The sequence below is a fragment of the Magnolia sinica genome, chromosome 15, assembly GCF_029962835.1.
Source record: "Magnolia sinica isolate HGM2019 chromosome 15, MsV1, whole genome shotgun sequence".
Lineage (NCBI taxonomy): Eukaryota > Viridiplantae > Streptophyta > Magnoliopsida > Magnoliales > Magnoliaceae > Magnolia > Magnolia sinica.
The window spans coordinates 53,320,124-53,341,906 of NC_080587.1; the positions used below are offsets into that span (position 1 = coordinate 53,320,124).

General features: G+C 42.0%; 1 pseudogene; it reads right to left on the minus strand.

The window, feature by feature from the left end:
- LOC131226938 (aquaporin TIP4-1-like) overlaps nt 1-21,205 on the minus strand; it is a 42,023-nt pseudogene extending 20,818 nt beyond the window's left edge.
- Nucleotides 21,206-21,783: the final 578 nt, after the last annotated feature.

Here is a 21,783-nt window from a genome sequence, read left to right on the forward strand (position 1 = left end):
TGGGCTTATGGGCTGCCTATTAGGTTTATCATAATGCATGAATTCGATGGTCATTGTACTTGGGCCATGATTTACCCCTTTTGGGTCTATGTTAATGTATGTAGGCTTTGGGCCGTTTTCTCAAGGCCCATCATGTGATATAAGATGTATGCATTGCTGCCTATTTCATTTACATGGTTGTATTCGGGCAATGGGCCTTGTCTTAGCTAAACTCTTTGATGGGTTGCCTTCTTGGGGACAATGGTGGTTGAATGTCCACATTGTTTACCCCCTTAGGCCCCTTTGTTAGGTCCATTCTCATCTATTGATGGTTGAATGTCCACCTTAGACCTTGATTGGGCCCATTCTCACCCATTAGGCACATAGTATTACTTACTTAGGCTTTGTGGGTTACCCCAAATCGTTGGGCCCCCACTACTATTTATGCTTCCCCGGCCCCATATCTTGAGGAATTGCCTAATTACTTAGACCCAACCTTAGTAAGAGAAGAGTACAACTTCACCGCATGTTATGTTGTCTTTATGATTCATCCCCATGTGCACCATGTGCCTAGATGCGACTTTGTCATGAGGAGAGTACATTATTGTCGCATGTTATACTTAGATACTTTCATAACTCATTCCCATGTGCATCATATGTGTGCTTGAGGAGTGATTGGTCATGGTATATGTCATTGGGCAGGTTGTTATGGGACTCCCTGAGTGATGGAGTTGCCCCACATGAGCTCGCTGTATGCACATGGACTGATGTAGGGTTGATTGGTTGATTCGTGCATCCCGCATTTGCATGGCACAGTTATTATTCGCCCTAGCTTCATCAGGGCCGTAGTCTCCACAGGCACATCGTGGATGGCCAGATTTAGACACCAGAAATGTTTAGTTCTAGCACTGTGGGCATGTAGGATGTCCATGGATGAAAGGCTCAGAACCTTTATGGTACCAGGAAATGCTCCAATGTCGAGACCGAGTGGAAAATATGAGCGCTAGTGCCGTTACCATTAGGCCACGTTTCTCACTTTATCGTGGTTGGTTGGAAGGGGGTGTGGCCTTTTCCGCCCAAGTGAGGGGGCTATAAGTTAGGCTGAGTTTGACTAGCTCGCAAATGGTTCCGCTACCGGCGATCCTTGTAGGTGTTGGCTAACCACAGGCAGGTAGTGAGGTCTCTTCTACTCGCTGGGCTGCGCGACTAGGGAGACGACAGTCAGTGTGGAGTGTATTTGACCCCGGTGATTTTTCAGAGAGGAACTATACTGATACGTGGACATGATATGAAGATGAGCATGATTGCATTGCACATTGCATATGCCATTTAGCTATATAGGCCCCGCATTGCCTGGCCTTAGGATGACTGATGGCACTCCTGCATGGTATTACATAGCCTTGTTACGGCTGTTGGTATTCATGGTCTTACCAGCATTTTTCACATAATCTGATATTGCATACTTGGTACCTGTCCCACACACACTTACACCACCCTCTAAGCTTTCAATAAGCTTATGCATGATTAATGCGTGTAGGTGATTCTAGGCCGTAGCAGGAGCAAGAGCGTGCTGCGGATCTTCTGGAGTTTTTTCTTTTATAGCCATTGTTTCTTTTCCTTTTGCGCCTTGTATTGTAAAAGTTTTTATTATTAGTAGATTTTGTGATGATGCTCCTATGGTTATTATCTGTGGTTTATGATCTTGGTTATGCTGATTATGGAGCAGACTTGTGATTTAGAAATCCTCCTTTGTAGGATCCCAGGATCGGAACCTGGTGAATGGGTGCCAAGAGCCGAGAATGGGGTACTACGGAGAACGTCGGTGTCGAATTCAGCGATCGAGAATTTTATGAGCCTGATTTTTGAGTTTGGGGCGTGACATTAGCTTTTATCATTTTGTTTTCTTCTTCTTTTCCCCTCTCGATTGCTCGACTCCATCCATCGTCCAACTTCGATTGACCATTGATTTCCTTCATCAAAATTTCGATTCCTTCATTCCATCGACGATTCTTCTCTTCTTCATCATCGATTTGGGAATTTTTGTATAGGTAGGTTCCTCTCCATTCTTTCTTCATTTCTTGCATTTTTTGTGTATCATTTTGGTATTTGTTTTGAGTAACATGAGGAGTTTTAGATCATCTCATCAAGAGGGTCGCCCATCAAAAGCCCATATTGAATATGGGTTTTCCTGCCTTACATGAAGCAAAACTATGGCTACACAAGGGCGTTCCCGCGCACAAACCCATGCTCCTTCCACACCACAGGAGTCCTCCTCGCACTTTGACTCTCTAGTTCTCCTTTAGATGGTGAAACAGTGTCTAAGGTCGATGTCACGATTAAATTTGTCAGTCACATTGTGATGTGTGAACAGAAAGTGGATTTAGGTTGCATTAGGGGGTATGGTATATATGAGCTACTTCTTGAAATAGGTTGGGTTCCCATTTTATTATTTAATGAGCTAGTTCATGAAAGTCTAGTCCATACCTTCTTTTTCGTGTGCTCGAATTCTATCAAGTTCCCTCCAAGTTTCAATGTTAAATGTAATGGGTTGAGTATTCATGTCAATGTTAATCGTATTGCATGTCTTATTGGGAAATTTGAGTCTAACTATAGGATTAAAGAGTTTAGCTTGTCACTTAAAGCAAAGCACATAGTCTAAGACCTAAGCTTTATGCAATGGTCACAATGTACCCTAGCATAAGGGTGATGCGCTTAAGGTGAAACACATGTCGATTGGTTCCGTCTCCTTCACTTGATTTTAATGACTAATGTCTATCCTCAAAAAGGTAATCAAGTTAATTTGTTATCACAAATGGTAGAGACCTTGTATCATGTCAGGGACATAGACTGTGCCTTCCGACCTTGATCATGCATCAGCTCACATCAGCCATGTCAGCCAGTTGTGGTTTTGTTCTACCTTTTAGGTATCTCGTCTATGTACTTACCCGAGAATGTGGATTTTAGACTCCTCTAGGCTCTCCTGTCATCTCTAGTGAAATCAATTGGTCGACCCTAAAGAAGATGAAGCTGCCACGACCAGATAAAGAGCCAATAGCAAAGAAAGAGGCATAAGTAGACCATCTAGCCTAACACCCACACCAAGCCCATCTCAGCATCGAGAGACAGCTTTGCAGGATACAACGGATCATCAGGCCAAGACACCCATGTGATTTTATACTCGTTGTCATTCTATGACTTCTGGAGCTCCACCGAGCACATCACATGCATCCGGATCTTCTCAACCAGACGTGTTGTGTAGACTTTTAGAGTAGCAATCACATCTTATAGCCGATCAAGCCCAACTACGTGAGGATCTCGTTCATCATGGAGAACGTCTATTTCGTTTGGAGCATATGGTTCAATTGATCCAACACATAGTTCAGGATATCGCACCATTCTTGACTTGCAAGCGCAATGATGTGATGACCCTTGATCCTTTCAGTAAAATCATTTGTGCACATTAGAGACAATGTTGTTGTTGTTGTTATTGCATGTGTGTGTGTGTTTTTTTTTTTTAATCATCTGGTTCATTAAGCTACAAGAGTATATGTGAACCTTGAGATGTTGTGTATTATTGTCTTTTGTGGAGGATGTGTATTATTCCTTCCTATAGGTGATGATTTGGTTCCCTATGGATGATATATATATATATATATATATATATATATATATATATATATATATATATATATATATATATATATATATATATATATATATATATGGGGCTATTCAGCTATATACAACTTTGGGAATTACTTGTGTATATTGATTCTCTATCTTTATGTGTTGTTGCATTTGTTTCCCCTTGTGCATTGATGTTTTTTATTATGTCTTGCCATCTTTAACATATTTTCTGCGCTTATTAGTATATCCTTAAATGTTATTTATGTTACACATGCTATATCATTTAATTCTTTGTCAATCACTAACAAAAAAGAAGAGAATACACTCCCATCGAAAAGTCAATATATCTTTTTGTAGGCTTTCTTTGGTGCAAGGATTTAGGGGAAGTAATGAAGTCAAGATTGTATGTCTATTGTTGTACATGTCATATTTTCTAATTCATCATTGCAAATCATGTATATAGTGAGATGTTTTGACTTTATATTTTGAGTAGTCATTGGTATGGACCATGATAAGTTTAGGCTAGGTTTTGTCACGCAATTGACAAAGGAGGGATTATAAGTGTATATGTTTATCAATCGCTGTGTCTAGTCAAGTTCGATGAGCTATATTGATAGATGAAGACAAGAAGATTCGAAGAACTGCGTTAACAAGCTTGATGGAACAAGTAAATAGTGTGGTACCTTAGTTTGCCAAAACCTTAAGCATTAGAATTTTTGTGAATCCCAAAACCCAATTCTCTAGATGGGTTGACCCTAGTAAGAAATTCATAACCTTGTTTAATCTAGAGGAGAAGTCTAAAAGAACAACTTAGACTTGTCCCATCTTGTTGCAAAATGCCGAAAATTGTTAAATCTTCTTTATGCTTATGCCCTGGCTCAATTGATCGATGGCAGCAAAAAATGCCCAGTAGGTTTCTGCTAGAAATCCATCCTAGATCAATCAATCAATGCCTTGGCTCAATCAATCTATAGCTTGGATCGATCAATCGATGCCTTGACTCGATCAATCGAAGGTAATGAAAAACATCCAGCAAGTTTCTACCTAAAATCCTTTTTGGACGATCGATCAACATACCTAGTTCAATAGATCGATGACACTCAAAAGTGTCCAGAGAGTTTTTTTTATTTGGTTGAAAATTAATTTAGCTCGATCGATCGATCGATCAAACTAGTTATTTTCTGGCCATTTTTAAGATGTTATAAACACATTTATTTATACATTGGCTTGGGCAGTTGGGCATTTTGGATGGTATTTAATAGAGCTTCTCCAATTTATTTGTCTTCTTTAAATCCTTCTCCCTTAGCTCTAACCCATTAAGTTCATCATTCAATCATTGTGATTTAGCACATTGAGCATTCAAAGCTTGGATTAAATCATGAACTCAAGCATTCGTTAATAGCTCTGATCTTAATCTTAATAGACAAATCACTTGTCTTAAAAAGGCTGTTGAATGTTAACTTTGGTGAACCATAAAATATACTCTATAGATCCTCAATCTTGTTGTTAGGTTCATCAGCCCATCTCCCAACGTTGGCACTACATTAGCACATCCAAACAAGGTGTTGTTTGTGGGAGCTGAAGAGAGGTTGATTCATGCAAGAAGAAGCATCTTGGACATGGTGCTATCATGGAGCTCATTCGGCTAAGTCTTAGTGTTAGAGTCCATTGTTAGAAACAATTTTTTTATTTATTTATTATTATTATTTTTTTTGTAGATTGGGTTTCAAGAGTTTAAAGGCTCAAACTCAATAAGACCTTGTGTAGGCCTCTAGTGGGAGTATACGCGATTAGTCCATGTGTAGGAGAGAATCAAGAGTTTGCAATCCAAACTTGCCAAGACCTTGTGTAGGCCACCGATGGGTGCAAAACGTGTAAAACCTTGTGTAGGTTATACAAGTTTATGGTAAACCCAATTTAAAAGTATTATGACAGTGAAATTTGGTACACTTATAAAGAGTGCGTTTGCTAGGAGTTGAGTAAGCAAGTAGCCAAACCACTATACATTGCATGCAATGGGGTGAATGAATTTTATTTACAATTGTTTCAAATTGTTGAATGTCTATGAATGAATAGATAAATTACTTATATGTTGTTTACTATCTTTTATTATAGACTTTAGCTGAACTTGGTACATCTATTAGTCTATTAGATTGTGTCCCTAGGTGATTGGTGGTGCCTTATAGTGCTTTAAAGTATAAAATTTTAAAAAGTCCTATTCACTCCTCTCCTAAAACTTAGCCACTATTTCATGATCCTATCATAGTGTTACTTGAACTTAAAACACAATTTTAGATGAAAACCTGAAGGCCAAGATCTGATGGCTCACTTCTGATTAGCATGTGATATGATAATTAGTGAATACATTATGAAAATAGAGGAATTGAATCATGAGTATATCTATGAATGATACGAATTGATGGGCTTCCTTTATAGTAGGTTTACCAAAGTCCGTGGGGTGGCAGAGCACCATACTGAATACACCAATGAAACCATAACCTCTCCTTATATGATCATCATATCCTAAAGAAGAGAAAGAGCTAGCCCTGCATGTCCTCTTATGGAATGTGTGAGTGTGAGGAAAATGAGATAAATTTTGAGAAAGAGCAGAGATTCACTTCATCAAATTCTATTATCCTCACATGTTGTCCCCTTGTGTGGATGGTATACGTCTTTATCGTCTCTTATCAGATGATTAGATGTTAGGTTATCTTGATTTTTTGGTATTGAGATAAATTAGGGAGAGACTCCTTGGCCTGGAAAATTGACATCGATGGATCAATATCACAAACATATCTTTCATGCACATCGTGTGTATGTATAATCTCCACCATTTATATATATTATTGTATTGTAAAAATTTGATGTTATTGTAAACGAGGATTATTGGAATGGGTCCCATGATTAAATTGCATTGTATTATATTTTGTTACATTTGTATGCCAGGGATGCAATGTTGCAGTTATAGGGTAGCACACTGCCTATAAGTGCAGTAAAAGGAGGGGAATTTTATCAATAAAAGGGCGGTGATTGGGTACTACCCCTGCTAAGACCTAGCTTTAGACAGGCAATCCTATCAGGGGCTATATGGGGCCCATCGTGATGTATGTGTTTTATCCACGCAATCCATCAATTTTAATAGGTGATAAGCCAAAAAATGAAGCAGATTGAATGTTCAAGTGGACCACACCACATGAAATAACATGGAGGATTGAATGCCTAGCTGAAATCCTCTTGGGGACCATGAAAGTTTTGGATCAAGTTAATATTTATGTTAACCCTTCATCTAAGTTTATGTGATCTCGTGAACAAGTTGGATGGCAAATAAACATCACGATGGCCCTAGGAAGGTTTAAACAGTGGGTGGTCATTGTCACCACTACTTCCTGTGGTGTGGATCACTCGAGTTTTTGATCTACCTCCTTTTTGGGCTCATGCCCTGAAATGATTTTTCAAAATGGATAGATGGCTTGGATAAAACACATATATTACCATGGGCCTCAAAAGAACCCTTGACAAGACCGTCCGTCTCCAGCTACGTCCTGGTGGGGTAGTACCAATGTAATATCCCGAATTTTCACGGCTAGAGTTCGTACTTATGTTTGAGGAAACTGGGTGTTAATGATATATAATTTGGATGCTTTGAAAAATCGCACCTTATTTTTTTTCATTTGGATCACATCCAGATACATTTATGAAGGTAACATTCACAAGAATAAAATCAACTATATTGATTATATTTCATCAAAGTAAAAAGAATAATCAAATGCCCTCTCAATGGAATCTTATTATATTTATCGAGTTCGGAGCAGAAGTATAAAACTAAGTCACAAATTGTCTTCTTAATCTTTCAACATAATCTTCTTTAGGGAGATCGTTCACTACTTCTTTAATCTGTGCGTCACCTGCATAATCTGTACGGTTAGGAGAGAGTCAATGCCCTACTCATAGTGATGGTTATCCTTTAAGATTAACATTAATTCAAGATATTCATACAAGTAATGTAAGGGTTTTGATATGTCCCATAGTCCATTAATATGATAATATCAGAATGCGCTAACAACCTACATGAGATGCATGCCTAACAAAGTATGTGGGGCTCATCATACATAGTGATCATCACAATGTGGAATACGATTTATAGAAAACCGGCTCGACCCGCACTCTCACTATACGAATATTCTCTGGCATGGCCAACGCTATCATGGATTTACGTGAACTCCTCAAGGCGCACAACACATGAGCTAGGTGAATTACGTGACACAACTTGATCATGGAGCGATTATTTGCGACATCCAATCTCGAAAATAATGTGACACTACATTTACGAATTACACACATCGACTTGTGCACTACTACCCAAAGGCTCATGAAATTACGTGAACCAAGAGGGTCTCTACCCAAAGCGCATTACGTCCATGATAAAATATTTGAATCACTAATTGTGATACATCTTACACATCATTTGCACTTATAGAGATAAATTGAATCATAAAGAATATAACAGAATTTGAATCATGAAGAATATAAATTGAATTATGGAGGTTCTGGAATAGCAAGACACATGCCCAAGCCGTAAAGATAGACGGCACGAGGCCAATATAATTTTTTAAAAAAAAAGAGCAACAAGTGTCAACTCAACATAAGTGGCAAGGCCAATTATAATAAGAGAAAAGTGATAATGGTCAACTCTATCATACGGAGAGTGGCAAGGCCAACCTAATAATAAGAAGAGTGACAAGGGCCAGCTCAATTAATTTGATAAGGCAGGACAAGGCTCGTATCCATGGCCTCACATAAATTCAAAGAAATCACTTGCATTTGACATCATGTCGTAAACCCAAAGGGCTAGTAGTGGTAAGGATATTAACCACCTCAATTGATAGGATAATTATCAAAAAAATATAAACATGGAAGGCGGAATAATTACCATCATTAAAGGTATGAAAATGCATGATAATTCACATCGTAAAAGGCATGAAAGAGGCCATAATTGATGGTGAAACATATAATAGTATGGGAGATTCAAAGTGATATGTAAAAGGCCAGATAAAATACATGTAAAGGCAAGATCAAATTCATAAAGGAATGTATAAAAGCAGAATGAATTTAGCGGGTTAAATTAATGTAAGCTCAAAGGATAAAACCCTCACCTTTGGTTATCTATCTACCCACTGTTAAGGTTAGATGTTCCGTAGAGCACTAAATCTTGTCCTAAACCAAACTCGGGGCAGCATTATAGCAAGCCCCAGCCGAGTTGACTTGATTTAACTTGACCCCAGGTGAACTCTCTCTCTCTCTCTCTCTCTCTCTCTCTCCTTCTTTCTCTCTCTTCCTATTCTTTTCTTTTCTTTCCTTTCTCTTTTCTTTTTCCCTTCCTCTCTTTCTTTCTCTTTCTCTTTCTTTCTTTCTCCTTCTCCTTTCTTTTCTTTCTTTCTTTCTTTCCTTCTCTCTTTCTTTTCTTCTTCTCTTTTCCTTCTTTTCTTCCTCCCCTGCTGGATGGCAGCAGGCCTGGCTGACTGCACCGTTCTCTCTCTCTCTCTCTCTCTCTCTCTCTCTCTCTCTCTCTCTCTCTCTCCCCCACATTTTTTACTCTTATTCTTGCGGCAATAGAGCCCTTTTATAGACTGTCTGAAGTCCAGAAACTTCTCTGCGTAAGTCTATTTATGCAGCCAAGAAAAATAGAGCACTTAACTCCCACATTCTTGCAAACCGGCGTGACACTAGGTCTTGTTTGAATTTTCCATCCCTACAGGATGGACGACACAGATTTGCTATCACCTCTAAGATAGAGGCCCACAATGATCTGCAATAACCGATGCCTGACCCAATCACGAATTGCGCAAACAGAGTTTACGGGATTTGCGGTGCGAATAGGCTTTCATCCTTGTTGACACGGACTGTAAGAGGGCTGATGTCCGGTCGGTTTTTCCTTCTGATCAAGATGGATGGACTGGATCATCTTAAGGGGTCTTATGGGTGGCCCACCAGGCCTTTAAACAGACCTGGTCCGTTTAAATCATGGACGCGGGAAGTTTCAGTTGCGAATCGTTGGGAGAGTTGAAATTTGGGAGAGAAGCTAGGGTCTGGTCGAAAATGGGGTTCATACGTGATGGACGGCTTGGATTGTCCATCCAGATGGTGATGGTGGGCCATCAATCGTCCCAGCGGATGTCAGAGAGGAGGAAGAATCCTCTCATGTACAGTGCACCGCGAGTGCACCCCTGTGGTGCGTGCGCAACACTCGTGTGGGGCCCATAGTGATATCTTTGCTTCGATCTTCACCGTCCATTCGCTTATCCACTTTCTTTAAGGGGTTGAGCTCAATATTGAAACATATCCAAGGGTCAGATGGGCCCCAAAATCGATGTTTATTGGATGATCTATCCACAGGGCCCTTTCTACAATGATCTAAGGGCTAAATTTCAACATGAACGGCTAATTTATGATCCCTAAGCATGGTATAACTTTTCTCATTAAATGGATCGTGAAAACTACGTGATCTAGAATTCAAGGGTCTAGGTTAGTGGCATTATCGTAATTATTGATAATCTAAGAATTTTGTGACATCTAAGGGGTCTATATGGTAGTAGGAACGTTTCCAAGTAAATTTTATAAAATAATGTACATCTAAATCATTACGGATAGGGGGTTATTTTGTCGATTTAGTCAAAGGAAGGTACATATATCAACCTACATGATCAACAGTCGGAGGAGTTAATTCTTGGATGAAGATCGTTCTCAATCAGTCAGACTCACGTGTAATTATTATGCTACTTTTCACGGCAATGCTTGAGGACTTTTGATTCTCGAGTATCAAAAAGTTCAGGGCATTACAACCAATCGCCCTAATACAAAAATACAAAAGCTCATTTGTTAATTAACAATAAGAATTTTAATTGCAAGTGGTGAAAATTATAGACAAATTTTGGAAAATAATTTAAAAGTGAGAGGTTTTTAGTCCATAGCTAAAATTACATTAGTTTATTATTAGCATATGCTCATTTACTCTTCTAAGTATACGATCTCCGGTCTCCGTGGTTAATTTGTAAATAACATTGATGAAAAAACAACAAAAAAAGGAAATACATTTGAAAACTTCTCTCCCTAGGAGAGGCTATATCCTCTACAATGTTTATAGAAATTATAAATATTTCTGATGAGGCCACACATTTAACTTGTCCATACACCTGACCATAAAACACCCCAAAATTTAGCATAATCAACCATCATGTGGGCCACCCTACGAATTAGAAGGTTTTTAGATGGTTGTCAATGGTTTTGTATGTAGTTGTCCATCTTTTTATTTTATTTACACACTCACACACCCACCCACATTACATGGGCACTTGAACCCATGAACCCATGATTTTAATGTTGAAACAGAGTGGGATCACATAAAAACAACATAGCCATATAATAAAAAACAATGAACAACCTACTAAAACCTCTAATTTTCATGATTACCCATGAATGGTTAGATTGGCTTGATTCCTGAGGAGTCTCAATTTCAGGAGAGTGGATTGGATACTGAACACTTCAGTAGCCTTTTGGCTACTGAAGTGATGTGGCAAATTGTGGTTGGTGGAATACCAATAAGTTGTTCTGTAATGAATGCTCCTGCACGTCACTTCCGTTAGCCTCCGTTTCCGCCGTGAACAGGTAAACCCCATTTTTAGTTTTTTTTTCTTCACTCTGTCTCAAATTTAAAAGGGTGAGAGCATCGCAGGACATATTCCAATGTGCCACTAACCAGGTAAGTTTCACTGTCAACATTCCATCAATTGGATCGAGGTTTTGTGCTAAGAATCTCTAAACGAGAAGATCCAACGGTACATATGCAATAATTTTTTTTAAAAAAAACATGGCCTTTATTTTGAGTTTACCAAAACGACTTTGATTATTATGAATTGTAAATGATTTTTGTATATTGTGAATGGTCAGGATATATCACAGTTATTCTATGTTAGCATGTGGGGTGCGATGGTAATTCTCCATTCACACTAGTGGGTGTAATAGCTATTCTCAGAGTAGAAGTAGAGAGCGTCATGACCTGTGACCGCATCATCTTCACCCTTTAACTGCTCTAGCGACACTTCAAAGAAGAACCAACAAGCATGGTATTGTGTGTTTACCACACGTAATAGTCGCAGCAACTCATAGAACGCCAATCAAACTGATGTTTAATGGGACTTTTATCTCTTGCTTTAACTAAGAATTATCAGCTCAAAAATTCAATATTAAATAAATTACAAACCCAGCAGCTACCACACACATGGCCATTTTGGAGGTCGGTCAATTCACCGCATATGCCAAAACCTCCATGTAAAAGTAGCAACTACGGTGAAAACGCTCGGAGCCATTCTTATCCCATCGTTAGAATTGGAGAAGGGCCACGTACATAATGTAGTTCCGACCATCCAAGCCGCCCCAATCCATTCAATACGAATATCCTTGGCCACACAAACAAACCATTAATTGACTGGATTTAGTCATGTTTAGCTTGCAAACATCTGCCCCACCACAAACTCAAAAATTCTGCTTATCTATATGTATACTTCAAATATGCAATTACTCACATTAAAAGTGTCGATCTACCATCGCCTCTTAGATAAATTGTAATCACGAACATGCACCCCAAACACCAATGGATTTGCAGCAGTTGCTATTGAAGTCTACGAAGAAAAGGGGATCTATCTTTTCTCTTGCTTGTCACGACTGAAGTCTTGTCACCAAGAAGTTGAGATGTAAGAAGTTGATCAGATGCAGTCAAGAAGTTCTGCATATCATTCTCTGCAACAATGGTACCACAATCAACTGTTTGGATGGATAAAGTGATTAAGCCATTTAAATTAGCATCCAAACTGATAGGAATTTCACCCGGACCATCTGTTTTCCGCCTGTTTATACAAAGTCAAGTCCTCAATTCCTCACTGCCACATTCTCCTTCCATGGGAATGTGCCATGATCCTTTCTCTGACTCTTGGATGACTGTGGAATATGAGGGCGGCCATCTGAAGTTTCAAATCACCGTAAACCGAACTTGATGGCGCTCTTTCCACTTAAGAAAAAAGATGTTGCCTAAGAGTTCGAAAATGTGATATGTTATGGTAGTGTCTTAGGACTTTATGCTAAGCTTAGAATAAGTGGGCCATGGCTTTCATGATGTAAGCACAGCCTTGCATTTTATTGACCATGTCCCTCAATCTTCATCATTGGGGTTGTTGTTTATTGTCCTATCCGTTTTTTAGCATCTTCTGTGTAAAAAATAAAAAATAAAAAAATAAACCCACACTAGTCCTTGGGCCAAGTTTAGGGGCTAAATCCTAGATGTACGACCTATTGCCGGCCTTAGCACATTGATCAACATGCCTGTCACTTCACTTCATGGTCAAGACATTTTTTTCCTTTATTTCTTTATCCAAAAACCTACACAACAATGATATCTTGCATTTGCATTAGCCTTGTAACTATGAATATTCATCTCTTGAAATTTAACCAACTGAAGGTTCGATAAATCTAAAAAAATATGATTTCCATTTCTTTGGGTTAGCATTTGAATGATTCTGACTTTACTCTATTTTGTGATTTTTACTTTTGTAGGTAGTGAAATGGATGATAACGCTTTTGAAAGTCAATCATTTTTTCAACCATGTCAGAGGTTGAAATTTGATGTTGAAATATATAATCAAGAAGCAAGCAAACAAATAGAGGATCAAGAAGCAAGCCAACAAATAGAGGATCAAGAAGAAAACAAGATGTACTAGTCAATGCATATGAAAAGTTTGATGAACAACCAAAAGTCAGAATGGAGTTCACTTCTGATGAGAGTGCATATAAGTATTACAATAGTTATGCTGAGAAGATAGGATTCAGTGTTCAAAAAGATTGGATAAGCAAATCAGATGGGGTCATACTTCAAAGAAGATTTTGTTGTTCTAAAGAAGGTCGAAAATATGAAAAGAAACAAATCAATCAACCGAAGTTTAATCGTCCAATTACAAGAACTGAATGTCAAGCAAGCATGAGTTTGAAGCTTCAAGAAAATGGAAAATATTGTGTAACCGGCCTTGTGGCGGAGCATAACCATGAGGTTGTTTCACCATCAAAGGTATATATATTAAGATCACAAAGAGGCTTGACTAATGTTCAAAAAGCTGAAGTGGATATGGCAAATGATTCAGGAATAACACCTAAAGCAACCGTAGATTATCTAAGTAAGCAATATGGTGGTCGAAAAAATCTGGGTTTCCTACCCATTGATTATAAAAATTACTTACGAAAGAAGTGTCACGCCCCAAACTCAGAAAACGGGCTCACAAAATTTTCGATCGCCGAATCCAGCGCCGACAGCCTCCGTAGTACCCCATTCTCGGATTCCGACACTTACATGCCAGATTCCGATCCTGGGATCCTACAAGGAGGATTTTCAGTATGAATTTTTTTTTGTAATGGAGCATAACCACAAGCATAACCAAGTCACAAAACAACATCACCACATATCCACTATATCAAAAACTTTTAAGTACAATGGGGAAAGGGAAATACAAGGTGATAAAAAACTTCAAAATGATCAGATGCGCGCTCCTGCCTCAACGCTACTGCTGTTCAACGGCACCTGCACGCAACGGTCGTGCATAAGCTTACAAAAGCTTAAAGGGTGGTGTAAGTGTGTGCGCAAGGTAAGTGCCAAGTGTGCAATATCAGAGTAATGAAAAAAATATGCAGTAAGTCTATGAATGCTATCAGTTGTACCAAAATTATGTAATGCAAGACATGAATGCTATCGACCATACTAAGGCCATGCGATGCGAGGCCTATGTAGCCAAATGTCATATGCGAGATGCAAAGCAAGCGTGCCAGTACTCATCAAGTACACATATCAGTACAGTTCCTCTGGATATCACCGGGGTCTAATACACCTCACACTGACTGTCTCCTCCCTAGCTGCACAGTCAAGTAAGTGGAAGAGACCACACTATCCGCTTGACCAGTAGTCTGCCAATACCTACCCGGCTCGTCGATAGCGGACTCATTTGCGAGCTGGTCAAACTCAGCCTAGCTTATAGCCCCCTCACTTGGACGGATAAAGCCACACCCCCTTCCAACCGACCACGACACAGTGGGAGACGCGGCCTACTGGTATTCAGCACTCAGGCGCTCATGTATCCACTCGGTCTAGACGTTGGAGCATCTCCTGGTACCAAAAGCTTTTGGGATTTTCACCCAAGGACATCCTAAGTGCCCACCATACTAAAGCCAATATTTTCAGTATTCAATACGACCATCCACGATGTGCCTATGAAGGCCATGACCCTGATGTCGCTAGGGCGTGTAGTGAATCACGACACACAATGCGAAATGCATGAGTCACATCGTCAGTCATGCAGCAATCTCGCGCATACCACGCGCTCATGTGGGGTACTCCATCTCATAAGGAGTCCCGTAAATGTCTCAGCCCAACGGCTTGTGCAATGATCAAACATTCCTCATATCAAGCATACATATGATGCGTATGGGCATGAATCACGGAGATATACTAAACATGTTACAAAGTGATGAACCCTCAACAAGTATGGGCCCACCAATGGGCCCTAAGGAGAGTTATAATGCAGACATTTAACCAACATTATTCTTACAACGTGGACGTCAAACCAACATTGCTCCTAAGGCATGGCCAACCATAAAATATCATTACCTAAACCATAGGGAATCACACATTGTAATGGACCTATATACTTCTTATTGGGCCTCGACCCATATGCCTTAGATACATCAAATGGGCCACCTCATATGGGCCTTATATAAATCAAGTGGCCGCATCAGTGTGCACATTGCAATGGGCCATAACCCATGGGCCTTGAATACAGCACAATGGGCCTTATAACATGGGCCTTATATTCATATCAAGGTGGGCCTCAACAACGGTCACAAATACATTGAATGGGCCTAATCACATGGGCCTTATGTACATCAGATGGGCCACACCAATTGGGCCCCATGTCTATACTCAAGTGGGCCCCAACAATGGGCCATAATACAGCGAGATGGGCCTAATCCTATGGCCTTATTTTATACCAAAGTGGGGTCCACTTGGACTATAGATCTGTCTTATTTTTAGTCTCAAGCCTTTAAAAAGAGCTTTCAAAATGGTTGGATAGTTGCATGTGACACAAGCATCATGGTGAGGGGTCCACATGAAGGCCCACCATCATATATATATTATGTATAATATAATATATAATTTATATAAAGTATATATGTACAATATTATATATAATATAATTATGTATATATATATATATATATGGATATATATATATATATATACACATACAAATACACATGCACACACGCGCACACACACACCGTCCCGATAGAAAACGTAAGGGGGGGTTTCACCGTCCACCGTCAGTGGACGGTGAGAATGAAACATGTACATCACTGTGGGTCCCATGAGGGGCCCACCACCATGTCTATATGCCATCTAATCCGTTAATAAGGACACACGTACCTGGCTGAAAGGGAAAAACAAATTTCATCTTGATCCAAAACTTCTGTGGACCCAAAAATGGGTTTCAATGGCAAACAGTTCAACCCCACTGTTTCCTCTGATGTGGGCCACCTGAGTCTTGGATGTAGCTGAAATTTGGAGGGGGCCCACTGATGGAGGTGGCCCACCATATGAATGGGTTGGATGGCAAATATACATCAGGGTGGGGCCCACAGATGGAGCGGTGGGTCCCTGCCTACACGGTAGCCCGCCTCCACGCGGTAAGCGATGCCTGCGCCTCTGGCAGCAGCAGTGTCTGCTGCCTATTTACTATTTTTTTTTAGAAAAATCGATTTTTCTGAGGTTTTTCACGTGTGGGGCTGGCATCAAGCGAATCCACCCCACCCACTGGTTCTCATAGCTCAAGACAAGCCAAACAAGCCCAATATCAGATATTTTTCGGTGTAAAGAAACGACAGGGTGGTTTTTCAACGATAGAAATCACTTTTTTATGCAGTATAGCCTGCTAGAAGATCGGATGGACTTCATTTTTCGGCTCAACGTCTAAAACGAGCTGAGGAAAGAAATGGACGGTGTGGATTGAATAAATACATCAAGGTGGGGCTGCATGAGCAGTACACCCCAAATCCCCTTTTTGTCTGGACGTTAGTACACCCACTGTCAACTCACACTTCACACTTCACTGTGTATCCCGTCCAGTGTCCAGGGACGCTGGACGGCCGCATCTAACCCATTTAAGGTGGGCCCCACCCACAGAAGTGCTACTAGGGTGGGCCACCAAATGTTTGGATGGGGTACATGAGACCCACATCAAGGTGAGGTCCCTTTGATGAACGGTTTGGACAACTCACAACTCCTTGAGTGGGCCACACAATCATACCCTCACACACAAAACAAATGAAAAAGATAGGGAGAGAGAGAGACACACGTGCATGGAGGGCTCTGTCACTATGAGCCCTCCCTTCCATACATCCAATCATACATCAAGTGGGTCCCATTACATGTGAGCCCACCAAATCAAAAAAAATCAATGGTAGAGATTACTTCTCCACTAAAATGAAAGGTCTAGATGACCTCTATCCTTGCAAATAAAATAAACATCATGATGGGGTCCATGGAGAATGGCCTCACCATGGAATGATCATAAGGATTAAGGTGGGCCATCGGCCACACCTAGGGTCCAAAATGAGATCCATACCATCAATCGGTAGGCCTCACTTAGCCCATCATCAAAATATGAAAAATCTAGCCTAATGAGCACCCACCGTCGATCTTCTTGGTCCGTTAGAAAGCCGATCTCCTTGTGCTTCACTTTGATGGAGGGAGATGAGAAGTGGATGGCTTGGATGAAGGATTTTTAGGATGGGAAGTGGGACGCCAAATCACATTTTTCTCTCCATGGGAAGGCTTGGACGTGGAATTTTCCTTGCTTGGGAATGTGGGTTTGAGAAATGAGAGAGAGAAAGAGAGTTGTAAAGAGAGAGAGAGTAGCTTAAGTAGGCCGTGATTACTTGTAAGGGATGGTGACTAGTAATAAATGTTTGTAAGAAGGCTAGGGGGTAGGGTGGCTATAGCTAGGGTACGGTGGCTATAGCTAAGGTAGGGTGGCTATAGCTAGGGTACGGTGGCTATAACTAAGATAGGGTGGCTATAGCTAGGGTGATGTCATCCATCACCCTCATGATTACCTAGAGATTGGTGCCACATGGGATGGGTGGGTCCCGCAATATGCGGTCCACGGCCATTATAATACATGGTCCACATCTTATGATATAAGCGTTGGGTTGGCGCACGAGACGCGGCCACGGTGCGGTCGCAATGGTACATGGCTCGGATTAAGCTGACTCAAATCTATAGGATATGGCTTAGGATCGCGCGCAAACGTCGATTATAGGTCGCAGGTTGCCGGAATTCGACGGGAAGGATTGCGGCAGTCGACGGAATAGTACGGACTAGGATACGGGTCTTACAGCTCTCCTCACCTAATAAAAATTTTATCCTCAAAATTTGCACTACCATTGTAGCTAACCGTAACTCATAAGGAAATAGAAAACATAACATCATATATAATCAAAACACAGTACAACATATAATCAAATATCGAAAAGATGGGGATAGCGCTCGCGAATCTCCGCCTCGCGTTCCCAAGACGCCTCATCCACACTATGATGGCCCCACTGCACCTTTATCAAGGGCACCTTGGTCCGCAGGACCTGCTCCTTTCGATCGAGGATATGAACTGGCTGTTCAACGTAAGAAGCGTCCTCACGAACCTCCAACGGCTGCCAATCAATAACAGGCACGATGTCTGACCCACACTTCCTCAACATAGAGACGTGAAAAATGTTGTGGATGCCAGACAACTGAGATGGTAAGGCAAGCTGATAGGCCACAGCGCTAACGCGCTCGGTGATCTCGAAAGGTCCTATAAATCTCCGGGCAAGCTTGCCCTTCACTCCAAAACGAACCACACCCTTCATGGGTGAGACCTTGAGATACACATGGTCCCCAACGGTAAATTCTAAGGGACGACGCTGACACTCAACAAAACTCTTTTGCCGGCTCTGAGCTGTGCGCATCCTTTGCCTGATGATGTCAATAGTCTCTGACGTCTGCAGCACAAGCTCGGGACCTAGGAGACTCCGCTCTCCAACTTCGGCCCAACAACTCAGAGATCTACAAGGTCTATCGTATAATGCCTCAAAAGGAGTCATGCCAATGGTCGCCTGATAACTGTTGTTGTACACGAACTCAGCCAATCGCAGGTGCTCGTCCCAACCACCCGAGAAATCAATCGCGCAAGCCCGAAGCATATCCTCAAGGATCTGGTTGACCCTCTCGGTCTAGCCATCGATCTGCGGATGATATGCAGTGCTAAGCTGCAAATCGGTGCCCATCGCTCTCTAGAAGCTCCTCCAAAACTGAGACGTGAACCTCGGGTCTCGGTTTGAAATGATCGAGACAGGAACGCTGTGTAGTCTCACGATCTCATCAACAAACATCTTGTCGAGCCGGTCTGTATGCCAAGTCTCACGAATCGTAAGAAAATGTGCCGACTATGTCAGACGGTCCACAACAACCCAAATGGCGTCATGATCACGCTGTGTCCTCGACAAACTCATGATAAAATTGGTAGATATGTGCTCCCACTTCCACATCGGGACACTCAACGGCTGCAATAGACTAGGGAGTCTTTGATGATTGGCCTTAACACGCTGGTACGTGTCACACTCGGCCACAAAACTGACATCTGGCGCTTCATCCCCGACCAAAAATACTAATGCCTCATATCGTGATACATCTTCGTCGAGCCAGGGTGGATAGAAAATCGCGATCGATGTGCCTCAGTCATAAGATCTCGGCGTAACTCAGGAATATTTGGAACACATAATCGGCCTCTGAAGTGAAGTCCACCATCAGAACCAATCTATCAATCTGTCTGATTCTCAGATGCTGCCTCTGCTTGGTAATCTTGTAACGACTTGTCTGTCTGCTGAGCCTCGATCACCCTTACGACAAGAGAGAGTTGAATCGACAGACTCGATAACTAAACGATAGAAGACTGCAGACCAAACTCGAAGTCGTACTCTGTTATATCCTCGAGCATCCTCCACTCCTGAATCATCATGTGTGCCACCAGGCCTCGTGGCTGACGGCTGAGGACATCTGCCACCACGTTCGCCTTGCTTAGGTGGTACTGAAGATCAAAATCATAGTCTTTCAAGAGCTCCATCCAACGCCTCTGCCTCATGTTCAGCTCGGACTGAGAGAACAGATACTTCAAGCTCTTGTGGTCGGAGAAGAGCTCGAACCTCACCCCATAAAGATAGTGCCTTCACACCTTTAGTGCAAAGACCACTGCCGCCAGTTCAAATCATGCGTGGGGTAGTTCAGCTCATGGACCTTGAGCTGACGAGACGCATAAGCCACCGGCTTCCCGTGCTGCATCAGGACAACACCCAAGTCGACTCGTGAGGCATCGGTAAATACAATAAATCCATCATTCCCAGAAGGAAGAGTGAGGACAGGAGCGGACGTGAGGCAGTCCTTTAGCTCCATAAATGCCCACTCACAATCGCCGCTCCACACGAACTCGGCACCCTTTTGGGTCAACCTGGTCAACGGGGCTGCAATACGAGAGAATCCCTCAATAAAACATCAGTAGTAGCCCGCTAAACCAAGAAAACTGCGGATCTCAGACGCGTTCGTGGGCTGGCCCCACTGACGCACGGCATCAATCTTCGAGGGGTCCACGGCGACACCCTGCCTCATCACCACAAGACCGAAGAACTTCAACTCCTCCTGCCAGAACTCGCACTTCTCCAGCTTCGCCTAAAGCTGGTGTGCACGGAGGGTCTGCAATGTAATCTTTAGATGCCGCTCATGCTCCTCATGGGTCCTTAAATAGATCAGAATGTCGTCGATGAACACTACAAAAAACTGGTCGAGATACGGACGGAAGACCTCGTTCATCAACTGTATGAACACTGCAGGCGCATTGGTCAGTCCAAAAGACATAACCTGGAACTCAAAATAACCGTAGCGAGTCCTGAAGGCTATCTTCGGGATATCTTCATCTCGAACCCGAACCTGATGATAACCGGACCGCAAGTCTATCTTCAAAAAGAACTTCGCCTCTTGCAGCTGATCAAACAAATCATCGATCCTCGGAAGCGAGTACTTGTTCTTGATTGTGACCTTGTTAAGCTCGCGGTAATCTACGCAAAGCCTTAACAAGTCATCTTTCTTCTTCATGAAGAGTACCGGCGCTCTCCATGGCGAACTACTCAGATGGATAAAGCCCAACTCGCGCAACTCGTCCAACTGCTTCTGCAGTTCCTGTAACTCTAACGGTGCCATACGATACGGGGCCTTCGAAATAAGCGCGGTACTGGGCATGAGATCAATCTGGAACTCAGTGTGCCGACGCGGTGGTAACCCTTGAATCTCCTGGAACACATCGGGAAAACCACAAACGACCGGCAGTTGGTCGATACACAAAGCAACTGACTCCTCAATGGTGCACGATAACAGGCAAGAGAGTTGTTCTCCTCTGGGCTTGACAACAAACTGGAACTCTGGCATGCCGGGTATACAGAACGTGACTGTCCTTGCGGAGCAGTCTAATATGGCATGGTACTCGGAGAGCCAATCCATGCCCAAGACAACATCAAACTCGGACATCGGTAATACGAATAGGTCGACAGGCAAGAAGATATCCCCAATCAAAACGGGGCAAGATGCATAAAATTGGTATAATACTGCAGTCTTCCCTAAGGGCGTCGATACTGACAAACCCTCGCGAGCAGACTCCATCGACAAACTGGTCGATCGACAGAAATCAGCGGCCACAAAGGAATGCGATGCACCAAAGTCAAACAATACATGTGCAATGCATGCAGAAATAGGGAGAGTACCCTCGACAACCCCTCTTGATGACTGAGGGTCCTGTTGTGCGGCATAAAATCTTCCCCTGCTGGGGAGGTGCAGGTCCCCTCTAAGATCTCTGCTGATGCTGTTGCCGCTGTGGCGGCCTGATCTACTGCCTCTGCTATTGTGGGGGAGGCCCTGGAGGCTGGTGCTGTGGTTGCTGTTGCTGCTGTGGTGGCTGTGGTGGGGGCTGATGTGATGCCCTCAGCTACTGCCGCTGTGGATGGGGACAC